General features: G+C 39.5%; 1 long non-coding RNA gene across 1 annotated transcript; it reads right to left on the bottom strand.

Moving 5' to 3' along the window:
- Window positions 1-213: 213 nt before the first annotated feature.
- On the bottom strand, window positions 214-2,090 carry LOC119521091. Its single transcript, XR_005214305.1, has 3 exons — window positions 2,078-2,090; window positions 849-924; window positions 214-346 (listed from the first exon to the last, which is right to left on the bottom strand). It is a non-coding gene; the product is annotated as an uncharacterized LOC119521091 (long non-coding RNA).
- Between the last annotated feature and the right edge of the window lie 7,676 nt (window positions 2,091-9,766).

Below are 9,766 nucleotides of genomic sequence, written 5' to 3'. Positions count from 1 at the left end.
ATCTTCAAACTTTCTCTCTTCTGCAGCTCCTGTGCTTTCTTCAAAGTGTCCCTCTTGGCTGTAGCAAGCTTGCTCCTTCTGTCTGAACCTATATATAATGCTGAATGGATGGGGACACACCTCCATGGAATTATCCAATTAGAGTCATCACCCACAGTTGGGTGGGGCACATCTCCATGGAAACACTCAAAGGATTCCAATCTAATCAGCACTAAAACTTCTGCCCCACAAGATTGCATCAAAGAACATGGCTTTTTCTGGGGAACATAACACAGTCAAACCGGCACACTCTCCTACCCTCAAGGAGTTCACAGTTGAATCAGGGGAGTCAGATATAGATTAAGTGCTAGAAGAGAAAAATAAAGCACGTTTACAATATTATCTCATTTAATCCATACAATAAAGCTATAATGTTAATATTCTTATCCTCTCAATTGAGCCCACAAGGCTCAGGCTGTGAGAGTTTAGGAAACTTGTCCAAGATCACTCAGCTAATAAAGTGGTAGAGCCTACCCAACAACGGAGATTCTCTCCTCTAGGGGCCCTGCTTCTTTCTCTCCTCATGCTGCCTCTTGTGGACAAGTTAGCAGTGTGAAGCAGAAAAGGGAAGTGGGTTCACTTCTTTCCTTCCTTACTTTACTTTCTTGCCACTAGACAAATTCATTCCCTCTCTCCCTCTCCTCACTGTTCTCTCTTCCTTCCCTCACCCGCCACCAAATTTTGGTGATTTAGTCTTCAAAAGCTTGTGTCATAAGCAAGATAGGTGCAGATGGAAATTGGCACCTAGCTCTTGTGACTCTTAATTGAGTGATTTATTTTGACTACACATGCACTTTTCAGTCACTCACCTGAAATTTTCAACTGCCAAGATAGCACTAATATCACTTGATGGCAGCCCCTGCAAATTCTTCTGGGGTTGCAAGCCTAAAATTATGAAGTAACAATAAGTCACAATTTAATTTTCTATGTTCTTAGAAGTTTACACCATGCAACCATCCCTGGAATGGCTGATATGATGCCCAATTTTAGATTCATTTTTATAACTTCAATGGTTTCTATAATTGAAGAATATAGTTTATAGGTAAAAGACTTAAGGCAGGGAGTCTCCGACATTTTATTCCAAAATAACAACATAATTCCCTTCTGACTAATTTCATGAGGGCACACTAGGCAGCCCCTGGCCTTATGCCTCCTATCCTAGGTTTTTGTCATTGACCCTGAGGCAAGGGATGCACATATACCCACAAATACAACTCAGAAATGCAAGGCAGGGGATTTAATGTCCGATGGAGAGAACTTCTGACCAATGGGAGATGGAAGCTAGTGGGTAAATTCTTGTCACTTTCTCCCTCCAGTGGACTAAGGACCACCTTCATCTCTATCCAGTGCCTTTGGTCTGTTTTCAGTATCTTTATTTCTCTACCTCCAGCACTTTTTCTGCTGACACAGAAGTCTCCTCTGCCATCATCTGTAAAACTACAACTTTTTGTCTCCTTCCCTGCTGCTGCTCCTCCCTTCTCCTATTCACCATATTCATCCCACCCTTCTCCCTATTCTGGCACTGAGAAAGCTGTCACTTTTTCTTTTTACCCAACCCCAAAGCCCTCATTGTGCTCAGGAGCCTCGATCTGCTTAACTGATAAAATATTTTTGCTTTTCTTTTAACATAGAAGACTCTATGTATAGGTGATTTAGTCCCAGTGAGTTACTAAACAAAGACTACAGTCAAAGAAATTTAGAAATGTAGAGATCATCTAGTCAAACTCCCTTCTTTATAGATGAAGAAATAGAGACTCAAGAAATGACATGCACAGTTCCAGTAATCTATTGCAGCATAAAAAATTACTCTAAAGCATAGTGGCTTAAGCAACAACCATTGCATTATTCCTCAAAAGTCTGTGAGTCAATAATTAGGGCAGAGACCAACTGGGTGATTTTTTTCTATGCAGCGTTGACTGAGGTCACTTGGTGGTATTCATCTAGCATATGTGCTGTTCTGGAGGGTTCATGTCTCATGACTGGAAAGCTATAAGCCTGGATTTGACTGGGACTGTTAATCAGAGCATGTATGTGTTACCTCTGCTACACGAGAGTCTCAGGTTAGTTGGATTTCTCAACATGGAGGTTCGAGGTTCTCAGCTCATGGCTTCTGAGAGATAAAAAATAGAAGCTGCCAGTTTCTTAAGGTCTGAGTCCAGATGAGATATCTCAGGGGAAGTGAGAGTAAGGCTGAACAATGGGAAATCTTCAATAAATGTTAGATTGAATCAAAGAGGGTTTTTTAAATTCAATTTTATTGAGATATATTCACATACCATACAATCATCTGAAGTGTACTGTGAACAATTGCAGTACCATCATATAGTTGTGCATTCATCACCCCAATCTATTTTTTGAACATTTTCCTTGTACTAGAAAAAGCAAAAATAAGAATAAAAAATAAAAGTAAAGAAGAACACCCAAAACACCCCCCTCCCACCCTATTTTTCATTTAGTTTTTTGTCTCAGAGAGGGTTTTTAAGTACTGATTTTCATGAAACTCTGAGTTTTCCTTTAATTGGAATCAGAGTCTGAGTCATCACAAAACTCTGTAGAAGAACAAGAATGGAAATTATTCTGTATGCTACATTTTGTTAAATTATTTGCATGTCGTTTTCTGTTACTTTTACTGGCTTCTATTTCAATTCCTCCTCCTTATCTGTGGGCTGTCCCAAGTTTCAGTCCATTACTTCCTATGTTCCAGTTACTTTGTTTATCACAACTTGAAACATTTATGTTAATGATTTGCAAATATATTTCTCTATTCTCTCCCTTACCTGAACTCCAGGCCCTTCTTCTCAATTCCATTTTGAATAGTTCTAATTGATATTCCATTGTACCTCAGATTCAGCATAATCTGAAATAAAATCCATAATAAAAATAGTATATCCAAAACAGTCATCATCTGAAACACATTCTCCCATGTCTCCCATCTTTTCTACATGACCATTTTCTACATGACCAAAGTCAACTTTGACTTTACCTTCTCTTTATCAATACCTGTGTTTATTGGTCAAGTTCTGTTAAAGTTTCTCACTTTTGAAATGTCCATTGCATCTATACCATTTTCTCTATTCACACTACCACTAACCTTATCTGGACCCTCATCACCTTATACTGCATTCACATTCCCATTGACCTTCATGGCTCATCCTTCTTCTTTTTATCCATCTTGCATACTGCTGCCAGACTAATCTTCTTCAGATAATGATTGCTGCATATCACCTTTCCTCTATCTATGAAGATCACTGTTGCCTTCTAATTCCAATAAAAAGATCTCCACCAGGCTTTTAAGGTCTTCTGCCCCCACACTCTTCCCTTCCAGGCCCACCCTACTCTAACTCCATCTACCTATACAGCCGTGTTTCCCAATACTGCTCAATAAAAAACTCTTCTACAAGACCCATTATTTATTCCTTTTCCTGTTTTCCTTATGTTATCTTCACCACTAGACTAATAGGCATATAAATTACAGGTTAATAGCCCTGCATCTAGAGTTAGATAGACTTGGGTTTGAATCTGGCTTACTACCATAATGGCCGTGGTCAAATTAACTTCAGATCTTAAAAATGGGGATAATAGTAGGGTTGTAATGCATACGAAAGGAGATACTACATGTAAAGCACATTAGCACAGTAAGAGCTCAATAAATGTTAACTATTATTTTATTTTCTCTTTTCCCCTCTACCTAATCATCTTTCAAACATGTACATCTTATTGCTCTCGTAGCACCTTGTGCTTACCAATATTACAATATTTGTCACATAGTCTTGAAATTTCCTTCTTACCTCCTTGAGGATAGGACCAGGATCTTATTCATAATGGTACTCCAGTGCCTGACATGTAGAAGCCGCTCAATAAATGAGTGTTGAATGAGGGAATGAATCCTTTCCTAGCTATTCCAAACCTAATTAATCTCTCTTCTCAATGCTTAAAATAATTATGTTTACCAGATAATTCACCACTTAATTGTATAATGTCTCATACTGTTTCATGCATTTTATTTTCTCAATTAGATTGGATATTACTTGAAGGTACACAGTCATCTAATAAACACTGGTTAAATGATAGTATAATATATGGTAGGCACTCAGCAAATACTTGTTAAAAGACTGAGTGAAATACTTCATCTCCTACCTTTCCAGGCAGATTTTGCCCTGGTGGATGGTGGTATATAAGTACCCTCTCTAATTCATCTCATTTCTTTGGAAAGCTAATTACAAGGTCACAGGAGCCAAGACCACATTTATAATTCATCATCATGTGGCAAACAGCTACAGTAACTCCCTAAATTTTTCTGTGATATTCTTTCCAATCTAGATAGTAATTGCATGGCACACTTGGTTTAAGAGCAAGCTGATTTAAAGTACCAAGAAGGTATCCTCCCATTCTAACAAAGCAAAGGGATTTATCAGGATTGGGAGTATAATGAAATATATTTTTATAGGCTGAGCTTACATCATTTTCTAAGAATTTTGCTCTATCTTGCAGTGAAGTTTTTCTAGGTAAATGCTTTAAAAGTTGTATATATTGTTAATTTTAAGATTTCCATATGTGAATAATATTTATCATACTCTAATTTCAAGGTTGTTTTACTTTTTAACTCAGCAAAAATGTTTTCCAAGAAAACTAAAATTATTTAAATAAAATTGCTGTTTTTTAACTTCCTTGAAGTAACTCTTTTTTGAGTGGCTAGATTTAAGTTGTTTATGTTTCTTAAACTCATGACTTTAAGAAATTATCATTTGAAAGGTGTAATGAAGAGATTATACTCTCAATTTACAAGACAGTTTGTCTTAGTTTGCTAATGCTGCAGAATGCAAAACACCAGAGATGGATTGGCTTTTATAAAACGGGGATTTATTTCGCTACACAGTTACAGTCTTAAGGCCACAAAGCGTCCAAGGCAACACATCAGCAATCGGGTACCCTCACCGGAGGATGGCCAATGGCCTCCGGAAAACCTCTGTTAGCTAGGAAGGCAGCTGGCATCTGCTCCAAAGCTCCGGCCTCAAAACGGCTTTCTCCCAGGACGTTCCTCTCCAGCAAGCTTGCTTCTCTTCAAAACATCACTCCCAGCTGCACTCTCTTTCCTCTTTGAGTCAGCTCATTTATATAGCTCCACCGATCAAGGCCCACCCCGAATGGGTGGGGCCAAGCCTCCATGGGAACATCTCATCAAAATTATTTCCCACAGCTGGGTGGGGCACACTCCAAGCAAATCTAACCAACACCAAAACTTCTGCCCCACACAAGACCACAAAGATAATGGCATTTGGGGGACACAATACACTCAAACCGGCACATTCCACCCCCTGGAACCCAAAATGGCATTATCTTTCCAAATACAAAATACATTCATTTATCACAAAAACTTAAATCATTTCAGTAACAAAAGTTAAGTACAAAATCCCATCAAAATAAGTTTAGGCTTGGTCAGTTCTAAGGCATAATTCCCCTCTAGCTGTGGATCTGTGAACCTAGAACAAGTTATGTGCTTCCAATATACAAAGGAGAGACATTCATAGGATAAACATTTCCATTGCCATAAGGAGAAACAGTAAGGAAAACAGGGTTAACAGGAGCAAAACAGTTCCTAAAACCTGCAGGACAAACTCCATTAGATTTCAAAGTCTGAGAGTCATTTACAGAACGACGTTGCATCCTTGGGGCTTGAGAGAGCGGGAGCCTAACCCTTCCTAAGGGCCTTTTCGGCAGCCCTTTCCTCTCCAAACACTTAGGTGAGTGCTCCAATATATCCACACATTGGGGAGACCACCTTCTCGGCCCCACCCTCCTCAAACATCGGGGCAGCTCCCGGATTCCCTTCCATCTCCGGGGCACACGCTCAACCCCTTCAGAACAGCGTGGTGGCAGCCAGGCTCTCCCCAATTCCCTGGGAATGTGCTCCACCCTCTTTGGGGCTTGGGGTGGCAGGACATTTCCTGAGCAACGAGGTGGAAGGCCCGCCCTCGACCTCCAGGGCAAACTCACCCTTTCCCTGCGTGTGGGCTGCTCCGCTCTCTCAGCCCTAGACCTCCTGACTCCAGACCTCAACCTCCACGGCTCTGTCTTTGAAGAAATTTTTCCTTTAATTTTTTCCTTGTCTGTCTCCTCCAGTCCAGACCGGCAATGGCTCTGTCTATAAAGATCTCGCAAAAATTCTGTTGGCTTTGCATGAAGCACACAGGGGTCAAAGCCATCAGACAATAGGAGTTTCCACAAATCCTTTCTGCTTAACTCCTTATCCAATCTTGGCTTGTCCTCAGGTTGGGCTGTAGCTTCTGGGATTCTACCCACTGGAAGCCCGTAATTTTCCAAGCCATCAACTTCTGGTTTCTTTGAACCCAAGAGTTCAGTTCTAAGTTTATCTCTCTCTGCTCGCATTTTACTATAAGCTGCAAGGAGAAGCCAGGATACGTCCTCCACACGTAGTCTGGAGATCTCCTCAGCTAAGTATTCCAAGTTGTTGCTTCCAGATTCTTCCTTCCATCTGACACCAGGACTCAATTTTGCCAAATTCTCTGCCACTTTAAAACAAGGATCGCCTTTCTTCCAGTTTACAACACATTCATCATTTCTGTTCAAGTCCTCATCAGAAGTATCTTTAGAGTCCATATTTCCACAAACAGTCTCTTTAAAGCAGTTTTGGCCTTTTCTATCACGCTCCTCACAATTCTTCCAGAATCTTCCCCTTATCCACTTAAAAAGCCGTTCCAACATGTTTGGTATTTGCAGACTCAGCAGCAAAAGCACCCCACTTCTCTGGTACCAAAATCTGTCTTAGTTTGCTAATGCTGCAGAATGCAAAACACCAGAGATGGATTGGCTTTTATAAAACGGGGATTTATTTCGCTACACAGTTACAGTCTTAAGGCCACAAAGCGTCCAAGGCAACACATCAGCAATCGGGTACCCTCACCGGAGGATGGCCAATGGCCTCCGGAAAACCTCTGTTAGCTAGGAAGGCAGCTGGCATCTGCTCCAAAGCTCCGGCCTCAAAACGGCTTTCTCCCAGGACGTTCCTCTCCAGCAAGCTTGCTTCTCTTCAAAACATCACTCCCAGCTGCACTCTCTTTCCTCTTTGAGTCAGCTCATTTATATAGCTCCACCGATCAAGGCCCACCCCGAATGGGTGGGGCCAAGCCTCCATGGGAACATCTCATCAAAATTATTTCCCACAGCTGGGTGGGGCACACTCCAAGCAAATCTAACCAACACCAAAACTTCTGCCCCACACAAGACCACAAAGATAATGGCATTTGGGGGACACAATACACTCAAACCGGCACACAGTTCTATCAGTTAATTCTATACCAGTTAGAAATGTGGTGGTCGCAAAAAACAGAAAATCTGATTATAATGAATTAAACAGATAGGGATTTAATCATCTGACATGGTAATAATAATTATAACAATAGCCAACATTTATTATACACATATTATATGCCAGGCACAGTTCTAGATGCTTACATGAATTACTAATGTAATCTTTGCAACAAGTTTATAATATAGATAGTCTTTTTATTATTATCCTCTAATTTATAGATGAGCAAATGGAGGCATGGAGAAAGGAATTAAGGAATTTGTTAGGATTTATGTAACAAAAAGTTCAGCAGCCCAGGGCTAATAAAATTTTAAAAGATATTAATAATGAAGTTGTTTCCTGCTATTTTTGTGCTCTACTTTTATCAGCATTTGGCTTATGTCCTCATGGTCACAATATAGCTGCTGTTACTCCAGGTGTTGTGTTCATTTCCAGGGACAGAAAAGGGGAAAGGATGAAGAACAAAGGGAAAAAGACTAAACAGGCATGCCAATCAAAAATGTTTTCCTAAAACTCAAAGCTTTTAGAAAAAGCTTTCTCTCTCCTCACATCCCACAACTACTGATTATATTTTAATGACTAGAATTTTTTCATTTGGCCAGCTTAAGGTACAAGAGAGTGTGGAAAGGTTTTCAACCTTTCTTAGGAGGGTAAGGCAGCCTCTCTAAATAGAGGAGTTGTGAATGGTTTTTGGGCCTTAGGGTTTACCATGTCACTATTTTTTTAATATAGTGAACTCTATATGAACTCCTAATCAAGGAGAATTCTGTGCATTTCATATTTTATATGTCACTACTGGTGAGGGCATGTGAAACTCATGCTGTCATACATACACTGGTCACACCGTAAAGTGGTTCAAGGCTTTTGGAAAGCATTTTTTAGTTTATATTTGGAAAAATTAAAAAAATATATATATACATACATGTACATATACATATATCTTGGGCTTCATACAAGAACAGGGTAAGACAAGTATGAGTCCCACCCTAAAGAAGTTGGTACATGGATACGCTGTTGAGATAGAAGAGAAAAGTCAAAGATTCAACCAGGAAAAAGAGAAATAGACTGACAGGTGGATCATCAAGATCAGCGGCCAAAAGAACTGAAAGAGTCAAGATGATGTTCAGACTGGGATGGTTGGTTCAGAATCTGATCTGAAAACAGAAGACATGTCAGGTCAAAGGATATAGGAGTAGCTGCTTCACAGGGCCCTGTCAAGATGGAAATTGCCCTTTGACCTAATTATTTCACAATTAGAATTTATCTGAGGGAAATAATCCTGAAAAATGAAAAATGTATAACTATGAAATACAATCTAATTATGTAAAAATTAAAGAGTTAAGAAAACAATGGACTATTCATGTGATGGAATATTGCATATGCACTACAGTTGCACTTGATTTTTTAATATGTAAAAACATAGAAGGAAATAAATATAATACTGTTAATGAGATTTTGAGCAAGATTCTTTTTCTTATTTTCAAACTTTGTATGATATGATTATAGTATTTTATGATTACATTTAAATAAAGCCTCAGGTGTTCATCTATATATAAGTAAAATATATTTTGACTTCTTAAATATCGTGGTTTTTACTGTGGGTAAAGGGTTAACAAGGCCATTTTCCCTTCTGCATGAAAATGTGGTCCTTGATTAACTCTCCATCTCTGTTCCCCTGGTAACCTAATAAAAGTAAATTATCAACTATGTTACTAGGCAACACTGCTTATGATAAAAATGACCAGTGATTGGTTAGCTGTATCTAGACTGGGAGGGATTATAAATGAACTATAAATATATGATAGGAAGCCATTGCTTCCCTGAGTATGGTGATTCTTGTAACTGGCATGCCTCTTGTGAAGAACCTGGAAGCTATGCCCCTGGAGTTGTTACAAGAGATATTAGTTCCTGTAAGACAAGAGGTTTCTAAGCAGGGTGATTTCCACACATGCCAAATATGAGTCTCATTCCTTTTTAACTGAGCTGTCACCTTGGGAGTCAATGAAGATAGCTCCTGGGCAGCTGTGGGCTGCTGCATAAAGTCCATTGAGAATTATTCCTACAGAATATAATGCATGTTATTGCACTGGTGGCAAGCTATGGTTCCTGTCTTATATCCTTTTGAGTAAACTAATACTTAGTATGAATTATGATAGTCTTGTGAGTGTGAGTCTGAGAAGACCTGTTAGTAGACACGGCAGTTTATACATCTCTTCTGAGGTTGTTGACTTTCACTTTAGTATTCTGGGTAAAAATATAAAACCTCTAACCAAACTGTTTGGGTCCTGACTCTGGCATTCACTATTCCTTGTGCTGAGAGAGAGTGCCCAAGGAAGAGCCCCACCTCCTCCTACCCAGAGACGAGATCCAGACTCTAATGGAGATAGCAGGACTGTGGCT

The sequence above is a fragment of the Choloepus didactylus genome, chromosome 2 (assembly GCF_015220235.1).
Source record: "Choloepus didactylus isolate mChoDid1 chromosome 2, mChoDid1.pri, whole genome shotgun sequence".
Classification (NCBI taxonomy): Eukaryota; Metazoa; Chordata; class Mammalia; order Pilosa; family Megalonychidae; genus Choloepus; species Choloepus didactylus.
The sequence above is the reverse complement of the archived record's forward strand: the minus strand, read 5'-3'. Positions and strand labels throughout refer to the sequence as shown.